Source organism: Alligator sinensis, unplaced genomic scaffold (genome assembly GCF_000455745.1).
Source record: "Alligator sinensis unplaced genomic scaffold, ASM45574v1 scaffold341_2, whole genome shotgun sequence".
Taxonomy (NCBI): Eukaryota; Metazoa; Chordata; order Crocodylia; family Alligatoridae; genus Alligator; species Alligator sinensis.
The window spans coordinates 1014033-1026619 of record NW_005842420.1 but is presented as its reverse complement, the minus strand read 5'-3'; positions in this window follow the sequence as shown (position 1 = coordinate 1026619).

Here is a 12587-nt window from a genome sequence, read left to right as displayed (position 1 = left end):
GTTGTTCCCTGCCCCCCGGCGTGTCCACTTCTCCCCACAGTTTTGTGTCATCCACAAACTTGGACAGAGTACACTTCACTCCCTCGTCCAAGTCACTGATGAAAACATTGAAGAGTATTGGTCCAAGGACCAAGCCCTGCGGGACCCCACTGCCCACGCCCTTCCAGGTCGATACTGACCCATCCACCACCACTCTCTGGGTATCACCCTGTAGCTAATTTGTCACCCACCGGATTGTGTAATCATCCAAGTCACAGCCTCTTAATTTGTTCTCCAGTATGGGGTGGGATACCGTATCAAAGGACTTCCTGAAGTCTAAGTAAATGAGAAATTGGCCATGAATAAGTTCAGGCTGGAAATCAGTAGAAAGTTTGTAATCATTACAGTGGGGAGGTGCTGCAGCTGCCTCACAATGAAAATAATGGGGATTAACCCCTGCTTCCTAATTTTAAGGCAAATTGATCTGTTTCTCTGGTTCCCTGAAATAAATGAAGACTGGATTTGGTGATCTAGGACAGGAGGGTTCTACCTTAGTGCTGTGCCATTCTGGTCTCTGGTAAACCTCATGGGCCATGTCCCTGAGAACTAGACTAGGCATACAGGCTGGCACAGGGCCTGATCCTGGTAGGTGGGGCCTCATCCAGCCTGTGGACTGGCCCCTCTCCCCTCATTTGTCCCAAGGGGCCAAAATGTTAATCTACACTGATATAGGAGGTCTCTTCCATTCATATATTCCTAAAATTTACAATCTTGGCTTTTTTCACATTTCAGTCAGAAGCAGAGATATATTAAAGACCGTATAAAGTGATCAAGGAAAAGGAATGATACCATATATTTTAGGTGAGCAGTCACAAAGCTTGAATATCAAATTCTGAAGATCCAATTACTTAATGACTCATATAGTTATTATGAACAACCTATAGCTCACTTTGATTAATAAAAATAATTGACAATTTTGGATAATGGAAAAAGGTTAAAAAACCATAAAAGATTCCCAGGTAATTTTCAAGCGGGATAAAGAGATGAATTTGCTTAATCTTACCAGTTCTGGCTGCTGTATTTATTCTATTTAATCTTCTCTTTTGTGACACTGATTTTTCCATATTAAGCTGAGGCAGTAAAACCTGCTCTTGATTCTCGGGTAACTACAGAAGCACATTAGAAGTAATGTCAAAAATTCCTGCAACAGAATATTGTGATTCAGAACAGAAATAGTGATGGCATGGTAAATCTGGGGAGCCTCTACACTTATTGCAGGTGTGTTACATATTCATTATTTTGATTGAATTGAGTACGGTGCTCAGAAGAGAAGGAGGAGTCTATTAGAAATTAAATAATTTATACTTTATGAGTGTAGTGGGTCCAGTGCTGGGAAGGTAAAGTCATCCCCCTGGAATCTACCTGGATTCTGCTTTGCTTTCTCCCCCTGGTCTTTCAGGGTTCTACTCTATTGTCTTTCCTGCCACACCTTGTTGTTATGATTGAACAGGGTGGCTGCCCCTAGATGGTAAGGGGGTTTGGGTGTTGGGTCCTTGTATGGACTGAGGCCCCCTGGCCCTGGCACTCTTTACTCTGGTTGGGCCTCTCCACCTGAGGTCCAATGTCTCAGGACCATAGGCTTCCAGGCCCCAGCTCCAGCCCCACCCTAGATTTCATAGACATTCAGGCTGGAAGGGACCCTGAAGGTTCATCGAGTCCAGCCCCCTCCCCAGGAGCAGGAAGTCAGCAGGGATCATAGGATCCCAGCAAGATAAACATCCAAATGTATCTTGAAGGCATTCAAAGTGGGTGCTTGAACCACCTCCGGTGGCAGTCTATTCCAAACCTTGGGGGACAGTAAAGAAGTTCTTCCTTATGTCCAGCCTGAATTGGTCCCGGTGGAGTTTGTGACTGTTCGATCTTGTCATCCTTTGAGGCACTCTGGTGAACAGTTGTTCCCCCAGATCCTGATGAGCACCCCTTATAAACTTATAGGTGGACACCAAATTGACCCTAAGCCTGCGCTTTTCCAGGCTAAAGAGTCCCACGGCTCTCAGCCTCTCATCATAAGGTCTGTTTTCCTGACCTCTGATCATGTGTGTGGCTCTCCTCTGCACTCTCTCAAGCTTCTCCACATCCTTTTTGAATTGTGGAGCCCAAAACTGGATGCAGTACTACAGCTTCAGCCTCACCAAGGCCGAGTACAATGGGAGAATGATGTCCCGGGATTTGCTTGAGAAGCATCTATGGATGCAGGCCAGTGTTTTGCTTACTTTACTAGCCACAGCATCACCCAGACAAGCTCTGGGCTTGTGTTCCCAGTCTTTGACATCTGACACCATAGTCCTTCTGTTAACAGTAGTGCTAGATACTTTCAAATGGTCTAGGACCTAGGGTGCCCTTGACACCATTTTCGGTAGCCTCCTCTATCCCTACAGACACAACCTGGTCTTCCCGTATTTAAACACAAAAGAAAAGATGTTAACATTGTCTCTCAAGCAATGGGGTTCCCCATCATGGGTGAACATGCCATGGCAAAACTACCGTGCAAGGCCCCAAAATATTTATCTTTGGCTGTCTGGTGGTGCAGGGGCTTCCTGCAACTTCCCTGCAGCCTGGAGACCTTCCTCCTTGTTCTCCCTGGGGCTGTGGTTATTGTAGGCTGAAGGACCAGACTTCCCCCCTTGCTCCAGGTCCAAGGCTTATATGTCTCTCTCTGGGTCACCTGAACCACTACTTCAGCCCTAGGCCTGTCAACCACTGGCTGCACCTGGGACAGGTGGCCATTTTATTCAAGGTCCTCTGCCACTATCAGTTTGTCAGCTGATCCTTTGCATCTTCTCTCCTTTAGTAATGGGATATGTGCCCCAGCCCCCACTACTCCCTGCCCCTTCCTTTTTCTCAGGCTTGTAGTCTGGTTGCTCCCACTGGCTCACTGTCTTGCTTTTGCAGGAAAAAAAAGTCTGCATTACCATGCCACTTTCCTGGTCTGTGCTCTATAATAAAATTATAGGGTTGCAAGCTTATACACCAGTGGGTTAATCAAGGGTTGTTCACCTTCTTTCGGTGGAACTATTTTAAAGGTGCATGGTCTGTTACCACAGTGAATTGCCTCTCCAAATAGTAGTAATGAAAACTCTACCACCCACTTTATGGCTAAGCATTCTTTTTCAATGGTGCCATACATTTGTCATGAAGTCATAACTTGTTGCTGATATTGGCTACTGGGTATTCTTTCCCATTTTCTTTTTGCAATAGTACTGCCCTTACAGCCATGTTGGATGTATCAGTTGCACCAGAAAGGGCATGTACCACCCATTGCAAGCATGGGGTGTCTTTTACCTTCTGGAAGACTTTGGCAGTTTCAGAGTTCATTGGACTTTGTTTGGGGCCACTGCCTTAGTCATCTCAGACAGGAGTGTTGTGACCTTGGAAAACATAGGCACCAGCTGACAATAGTACTTAACTAAGCCGAGGAAGGACTGATCTGCCTTTTCATATGAGATATGGGTAATCCTTTAATGCTTGCATTCTATTAGCCAAGAGCTTAATTTGCCCCTCCCCACCAGGAATCTGGGGTATAACGGTTCCTCCTTGCCTAGGGCACATTTTTTGGATTCCTACTGTCCTCAACTCTCCTAACTCTACTCTGAGAGCTCTCAGATGTTCATCCTATTTACGTGAGAAAATTATTACATCATCAATGTAAGCAGCTTCATAATCTCCATGGGGCACTAACACAAGGTCCATAAGCCTCTGCAAGGTGACTGCAGCCCCATGCAACCCAAAAGGCATTTGGGTGAATTCATACAATCTCCACAGAGTGGCAAAGGCTGCCTTCTCTTGGGACTGGCATTCAATTGGAATTTGCCCATACCCTTTTGTGAGGCCTAAGGTAGAGATGAACTAAGATCTCTCAGTCCTTTTAATCAGGTCCTTAATTTGCAGCATGGGGGAGGCATCAAATTGTATTTACTTTTTTAAAATCTATACAAAGGTGTATTGTCCCATCCTTCTTTGGGACCATTTCTATGGGGCTTCACCACTCACTCCATGTCTTTCAAATGATACTCTTGGCTAACATCTGGCATTCCTCCTCTTTCACCTGTTCCTGTAGATGCTGGGGACTATGTCTCCAGCTCTCCAAACATAATAATTTGTTGGGGGTTATCTCTCTACACTGATCACTTAGCCTGGTAATTCTGCACTCTTTGGTAAAGACATACTATCTGTTCTATCTGGTTTCATTGAACATCCAACAATTCATCTCCCAAGGCTCCTGGTGCTCTACTCTTTTGCTCATCCACCTGGGGTCCCAATTCTAGCTGGTTTGGGTAGGGTGCTCTGAACATAACTTCCTTCTCTCTCCATTTGTTCATCAAGTTGATGTGGTACATTTGGTGGGTTTTTCTTCTGCTTGGCTGCCATACTTCATAATCCACTAGTCCTATTCTCCTTGTGATCTCATATGGTCCCTGACATGGATGTCTCACCTGGGAGTAGGACCAGTACATGGTCTCCTACTTTGAACAGGTATTCCTGATCCTGGCAGTTGTATGATGTGGCTTGCTTGTTCTGAGTGGCTCACAGATTCTCCCTTGCTGCTGCCCTGACCAATATGAGCTGTTTTCTAAGCTTTAGCACATGCTTGACTGGTTTCCTCGCTGACCCTTCTCACACCTCTCAGTTCTCCTTGATCAGGTGTAACAGCCCCCACAGCTGGTGCCCATTTTATTATAAGGGGCAAAACCCAGTTGACTTCTGGGGTGCCTTTTGAAAGGCAAACATTAAGGGGGGCAGCAGTTTGTCCCAATATGTGGGGTCCTTATCTTTGGTATTTTCAAGCATTCCTTTCAGCATCTGATTGAACCTTTCAACTAGCCCATTGGTACACCGATGTCCACAGCCTTTTAATATGTAGTCTCTCTCTCACTTCTTGAAACACTTTAGAGATAAAATTTCTGTCTGTATCTCCTTGGCAATCCCACCCATATGAATATGTTCAGTAACTCCTCTGCAATCCTTGGCGCACTAATCACCCTGTGGGGAACTGCCTCTGGATACCTTGTGGCATAGTCCACCAACACCAGAATATATTGGTATTTTGGCCATTCTTTTTGCAAGAGAGATTACTATGTCTATAGCTACCCTATCAAATGGTTCCTCCATTAGTGGCATTGGCATTTCTGGGTTCTCCCAGGGCCCAACACTGGCATTCTGGGCAAGTCCAGCAACAATCCAGCACATCCTGGTGAACCTATGGCCAGAAAACTGGAGGAGAAAGTGTTCTCATATTTCATAACTCCCCAAATGGCTCCCCATGGGAAGTTCACGTGCCATCTTCAGGAGGGCTCTCTGATACATCTTAGGTCTTAATAACTGAATGATTTCCTTCCCCTGCAAGAGTCCACTCAAAACAAGAATTCATTCCTTACCTCAAATCATGGGAGTGTTTCTGTGACATGTAATCATAATATTTCTTCATCATTCCAGGCTGTTCCCCTCCTTATATATCAATCAAAACCCATTTTCTCTGGTCTGCTTGATTATAAAGGGGTTTATACATGTGCTCTGGGATTATGTGTGTGTGTGGAGGGAGCACTTTAATTAGAACAGCTCCGAGAGCTGTTCTAACTAAAGTGCCCAGAGCATTTTGTGTATCAGCTCTCATTGATGAGCTTTACTTAAAGCACCCCCACCACCATTTTTAAACATGGGGATGCTGATACATGAGATGCTGGAGTCTGCTGGAGCATGGTAATTACCACACTCCAGCAGTCTTAATTCAGTCATAGAATCATAGAATCATAGAAAATTAGCATTGGAAAGGACCTCAGGAGGTCATCTAGTCCAACCCCTGCTCAAAGCAAGATCATCCCCAACTAAATCATCCCAGGCAAGACTTTGTGTAGCCAGGTCTTAAAAACCTTGAAGGATGGAGAGTCAACAATATCTCTGTGTAACCTGTTCTAGTGCTTTGCTACCCTCCTAGTGAGAAAATTCTTCCTAATATCTAACCTAAACTTCCCTTCCTGTAACTTGAGACCATTGCTCCTTGTTCTATCGTCTGGCACCAGTGAGAACACTCTAGCTCCATCCTCTTTTTAACCACCCTTCAGGTACTTGAAAGCTGCTATTAAATCCCCTCTCAGTCTTCTCTTCTTTAGACTAAATATGCCAAGTTCCCTCAGCCTCTTCTCGTAAGTCATGTCTTCCAGCCCCTCACCATTTTTGTTGCCCTCTGCTGGACTCTCTCCAATTTGTCCATATGCTTTCTCTAGTGGGGGGCCCAAAACTGAACACAGTACTCCAGATGTGGCCTCACCAGTGCTGAATAGAGGGGAATAATCACTTCCCTTAACTTGCGGGCAACACGCCAAACAATGCAGTCCAGTATGCCATTAGCTTTCTTGGCAACAAGGGCACACCACTGGCTCATATTCAGCTTATTGTCCACTGTAATCCCCAGGTCCTTTTCTGCAGAGTTGCTGCCCAGCCAGTCACCCCCAGCCTTACTGGTGCATGGGATTGTTTTGTCCTAAGTGCAGGACTTTGCACTTGTCTTTGTTGAACCTTATAAGATATCTTTTGGCCCAATCCTCTAATTTGTCTAGGTCACTTTGAATCCTATCCTTATTCTTCAGTGTATCTATTCCTCCTCCCAGCTTAGTGTCATTGTAGACTTGCTGAGTGTGCACTCTATGACATTTTCCACGTAGCTGATGAAGATATTGAACAAAACCAAACCCAGGACTGACCCCTTGGGCACTCCACTTGATACTGGCTGCCAACTAGACATCAAGCCATTGATTACTACCCTCTGAGTCTGGTGCTTCAGCCAATTTTCTATCCAGCTTACAGTCCAGCCATCCAGACCATACTTCTTTAGCTTATTTGCAAGAATGTTGTGGGAGACCATATCAAAATCCTTACTAAAATCAAAGTATACCGCATCCACTGGTCTTGCTGTGTCCATAGAACCAGTCATCTCATCACATCATACAAGGCAATCAGGTTAGTCAGGCATGACTTGCTGTTGGTTAATCCATGCTAAATGTTCCTAATCACCTTCTTCTCCTCTAAGTGCTTAGAAATGGATTCCTTGAGGAGCTGCTCCATGATTTTTCCAGGGACTGAGGTGATTAATAAAGCCTGATCTGTAGGGCTGTGAGAAATTTTGTCCGTTTTTTCGATTCAACACTATTTCAACTAATTTCAAGCTCAAAACAGTGAGATTGAATTGAAATGAAGGGCTTCTAAACAGCCTCAAAACAAAATGAGGCCAGTTGAAATGTTTCAAAGCCAGCAGTGAGAGACAGGAGAGAACCAGGGCTCTGCTTCCAGTACCAGCCAGGAGCGCAGCCCTGGCTCTCCCCATCTCCTGCTGCCGGAAGTCAACAACAGTGCAGGGGAAGGGAACTGAACCTGGGCTCAGTTCCCCTCCCCAGTGCTGCGATCCGACAGGGGGTGCTGCAATCTGGTGGTGGGGGGTGAGAGTCAGCACAGCTGGGCTCACTCCCACACCCCGCATGCTGCAATCGGGTGTGGGGGTGAAGAGTCAGCCCAGCTGGGATCACTTCCACCTCCTGTGTGCTGCCCATCAGCCCACTCTCTGCCCCTACACCCAATCACAGTGTGGGGTGGGGTGGGTTTGAGCTCAGCTGGGCTGACTCTCCGCTCCCCTCTGCCTGATCTAGTGCTGGGGATGGGGATTCAACTCAGCTGGGCTGCCTCCCCACCCCCAGCAAAATGCTGAAACAGCATTGAAACAGCCTTTTAGTTTCAATGGAATGGAACAGAACAGCTGTTTCGAATAAAAATGAAATTCAAAACAGAACACTGTTCCTTCAAACCATCAAAATGAAGGCAAAATGGAATGGTGCTGTTTCGCACAGCCCTACTGATCTGATGTGCTCTAATTACAGTGCATAGGAGCAATCTTGCTGCTCATGTATAGGCACCCTAGGCTGACTGTACTTGACAATCTCCTCAGTGTCTGTTTTCAAGCCTTAGCAGGTTCACTGGCTCCTGCTGTCTCCCTGGGGTTTGCCCCCACCAGGCCTTCTGCCAGGGTTGGGGAAGGTACCACCTCTCCAAAGTAGTGGGGTGTAACGCCTCCTTGTAATCATCTCAGTCAGTAGTTCATGAAACCATGGCTAATCCCAGCCTAGCAGTATGGGGTAAAACAGCTTACAGGCAATGCACACTGGCAGTGTCTGGGTGTGCCTTGCTGTGGTCATTTGCATGTAGACCTGGTCATAGCTTTCTGGATTTCCATGCAGACACACCAATGTGCATTGGTCTATGACATGTCCCGGGGTCCCCCTTTACCCCCATCAACAGAGCTTGTCACACCAAGGTTTGTTTGCACCCTGAGTCTAGGAGGCCTGGGACCCCTTTCCCCTCTACCCGTGCTTCTGCCATGAAGCAGGTCCATTGTGAACCTTGCCCCTCTACCCCCGCTGCTATTGCTCTCAGGTGAATGGCCTTATAGCCACTCCATTTTTTCTATTGCTAGGAACTCTATTTTACCTCCTGCATGCCCTGATAGATTTGTGGAGCGGACCTTTTCCTGATGACCTCAGGGGCAGCTCCTGGCAAAGTGTTCCACACAGCTACACAGGAAACATGCCTGGTCATTGTTGCCTAGCAGGGCCATCTTTTCCACAGCGTCTTTCCACTCCAGCTAAGGCATGTGCAGTCAATTATCAGAGAACCCCTTTGACCTAAATTCATGGAAACATCAGTTTAGGGAGGGTAAATAAAAAGTATGTACAGCATCATCAGTACAACCTGAGCAGAAGCTGTAACCATGACTCCCAGATTTCTAAATTGGCAAAATTGAGAGAGTGACTGGATGGTCACAGGTCTCACTTTATACAATTATGTTATTGTGTATTTCTTTGGCAATCATTGCATTTATCCATTTGCAGCAAGAATACTTTAATAGTCAATACTTTCATTTTTTTTTTTTTATCATTTCATGTCAGGGAGAAAGCAGGGAAGAATGCATTACTCAGAGTGGATGTTTTCCCATTTGTTCTCTGAAACCTGTTTCTGCACTGATACACCTTGTATCTACCTGACTAAATAGAACATAGAATATGTCCATGGCAGCCACTATAGGAGCATCTGTAGAATATGCACCAATTACAGAGTACCCACTACAATATTTTTATGCCTGTTTCAGAGACAGATTGCTATAACCAGTTCAGTAAATGTCACAGACTATCTATAGAGTTCTTATCTTTACTGACTTCAGACCTAATTTTCTTCCTCTTGACTGCCCAGTGAGACACAATAGGAGGGTAGAAGGTGCTCATAACCCAGGTCTTAGTGGTTATGGCACTTTGCTGAGAAGTGTAAGGTATCAGTTTAAGCTCAATCTGAGGGTGAAGAGACTAGAACCTGGGTCTCCTACTCCGTGGGGAAATGCCTTAACTACTGGGTCACTGTATTGAATAATAGAAGCATCGCTTTCATTTTTCTCCCTTGGCCTCAAATAGTTCCTGCTCAGTTTTTCTGAGATTTAGATATCAGAGAGCTACACAAAGTTATGTACTTTCCCAGCTGGAATAGGCACTCAAGAGACTATAAGTGGCCAGAACAGATGAGTTATGGAGGAAAGGGTAGGATATAAAATCTTAGTAAGTAGCTCCAAATGCTACTTAAGCAGCTAATGTTAGCTATGGAAGTGCTACTTATCTATCAAACATGGAATCAGAATTATGCCTAAGATCTTTGCAGCAGAAAAAAAATATATCTTTTTGTGAACATCAATGTAAAGTGGTTCTCCTAAAAATTAGTCTTTTTAAAAATGCCTTAGTAAAAAAAAATGGTAAGATCACTAAATGAACCCAGCAGCAAATGGCCTACCTAGCAAAGAACTGCCAAGAAATTTGCCTAAATGGATGTTATGTAGAATGCCACAATTAAAGCATTGCATTTGTAACTCAAAAGATGCCAATAGATTATCTCAAATGAACCTTGAATACCATGAGGCCAATTTCATGATCATCAACTTTTCTGAAACAGTTGAATGCCAAGTACCTCTGTGTTTCAGAGCTAAAAAGGGCATTTTTTCAAAGGAAATTGAAGGTAGTATATTAGTGCTATTAATCACCTGACACTGTCAGCCAGGATGATTAGCATTTTTGATCTAAGTGCAATTACCACCTAAATACCTCCCAGGCACTTAATCAAGGGCACATTTAAATGCTGAATGTAATCTTGGAAGGTTGCTCCTTCTGTGAGCTGTATGCACTAAACAACAAGAGTGTAAGGTCTCTGTATAGACTACCTCAGGACGGTTCCCAGGAAAAATCTTTGGATTTCAGAATTTTTTTAAATAACATTAGGTTGTCTTTAAATCATAGTACCTCAGTATGAGAGAACAGAGCCAAATGACTTCCATATAATAATTTTGTCTCTTACATAGATAGGAGAATTATCTTAAAAAAAAAAAAGGAAAATGGTATTCCTCTTTTAGATGAGGGAACCCTAAATCTGCATGTATAGTAGACCCACAGCCTTCTGGTTGGAAGAGGGGACAGAAGGAATACCTACCTCAAATAGGCATATAGAGATGGGTACAGAGATTTCTTTCTTTAGTTCCCTTAGTTTCTTCCCATGTGTAGGCCAATGACCATTCATAGCACTCGTGCAGTATTTTTTCAGCTGTAGATCTCAAAACAATTTATAAGGAATAGCATGCTCTGTCCATCCTGAGCAGGGGTGCAGGCAACCCTGCAGAAATAGTTGCTGCTTGTACACCCCTCCTTTAAAAATCCTGTAGATCTCAGCTGTAGATCTCAAAACACTTTTATAAAGAATACCATTATTCTCATTTTAAACATGAGAATATTAAGTCACAATATGATTATAGGAGCCACCTCAAGTCATACAGAAGGGCTGCCATACAGGAGGGAGCCATTCCTGTGGCCTAGCCTTGGAAAAATATGGAACATGGAACTATGAACCTATGGAAAATGCAGTCCACATGCCAAAGGGAGAACCACTATGCTTAAGAACAACTGTACTACAAAAAGCATTTCAATAACCACATGCTTAAGTAGAACAGTCCCATTTTCAGCCAGTGAAGTTCAGTTTATCTACATAGGAAAAAAGCCTGATATAGTTATTTCTGTCATGCAGTAGCTATTTCACATGAGCACTTGTGCAGACTCATTTATTCAGCCTTAAAAGTGAATTTTATAATTCATTTTAATCCACTTCTTAACTATCAAAAAGCACCTTAATTCAGAGTAACATTGGACTGGTGGCTGGTAGTACAGAATACCTATTTTGCTTTCAATATATATGCTGGATCAGATCCTAACTGACTTCTCACATGTCAAGCAATAATATGTCTGGGGGGAAGGGAATGACATTAAGCAAGGTACCTACTTTAAACACAGATTTAGAAGGGACACCAAAATGGTGGCCCTCATGAAGCCTGTACTGTGAGAGTTGGGTGTAGCTGGTGTGTGCGGAGTCTCCACTGCACCAGCAGAAGCACACCACAGCAACAGAAGCACTGAGCTCCTGCTGAGTTGGCTGCTGCTGCTGCTGCAGCCACGGCTGTCCCTGTTATCGTTGGCTGCTCTGTGAGATGGGGTCTCCAGAGCCACTCCTGCCCCATTATAGTCAGGCTGCATGGGGGGCTGTACTTAGTCATGGACAGGGGCATCCAAGGGTGGGCATCGGGTCATCACTTCTCCCTTCCCATTCCTTCCAGGTGTTTCCTGATAGCCTGGGAGTAGGTGCAGGGAAGAAGTAACATGCCCGCTACTGTCCCCGGCCATGCCCAACTTTCCATGTAGCTGTTCCCCACAGTCCCAGCTGGAGCAGGGCAGGAGCATCTGTGATGGCAGTGATGGCAGCTGAGTCTCCCTGCCTCCAGAGGTGTAAGCAGAGAGGGTGTGTGGAGGGGAGGGTAATGGGAGGGCAGGGGAGTTGCTGCTGCACATACAGGGGAAGGAAGGGTATCTTTACCTGCAGCGGCAGGATGGGGATCCTTACCTCCTTCTGGGGTTTAAGAAAAGTCCTCAGCTCCTGCTCACACAATATGCTCTGCCCATTCTGGTGGGTGGGGGAGTGTCTGAGCAGGGGTGCAGCCCCGACCCATTCCCATGCCCAACATTACCAGCTCTGCTCAGGATACCAAAATACCAAGTTGTGCCTCTGTGACAGGATTATCATTTTGGCACCTGAGTCTTAAATGACTGTGTAGTGGCCAGAATATGCAACCAAACAACCCAAAACAACTTCGGTTCCTAGATTTATTAGATGTCTCCACTTTGGCCTGAAAAGGTACCTAAACATGGGCTACTGTGCCTAGTCAGAAATAAGCCAGATCAGCCATATGAACACCTCACCCCCACTCTAGGTTCTATTGTGACACGGATCAGAACTAAAATCTGATTAAATCCTAAACCTCCAGTTTTTTAGGTGTTGACAGACCACATCCAGTGACTGATTTTGACAGTATGCCTGCAGTTAATACAAAATAGTGGAGACAGCTCAATACAAAATGACTATGGTAGTGCATGCTGTTGAGTATAAAATGGTTGTGATGGTGAGAGAACCTAGGAAGCCATCTGGAAAGA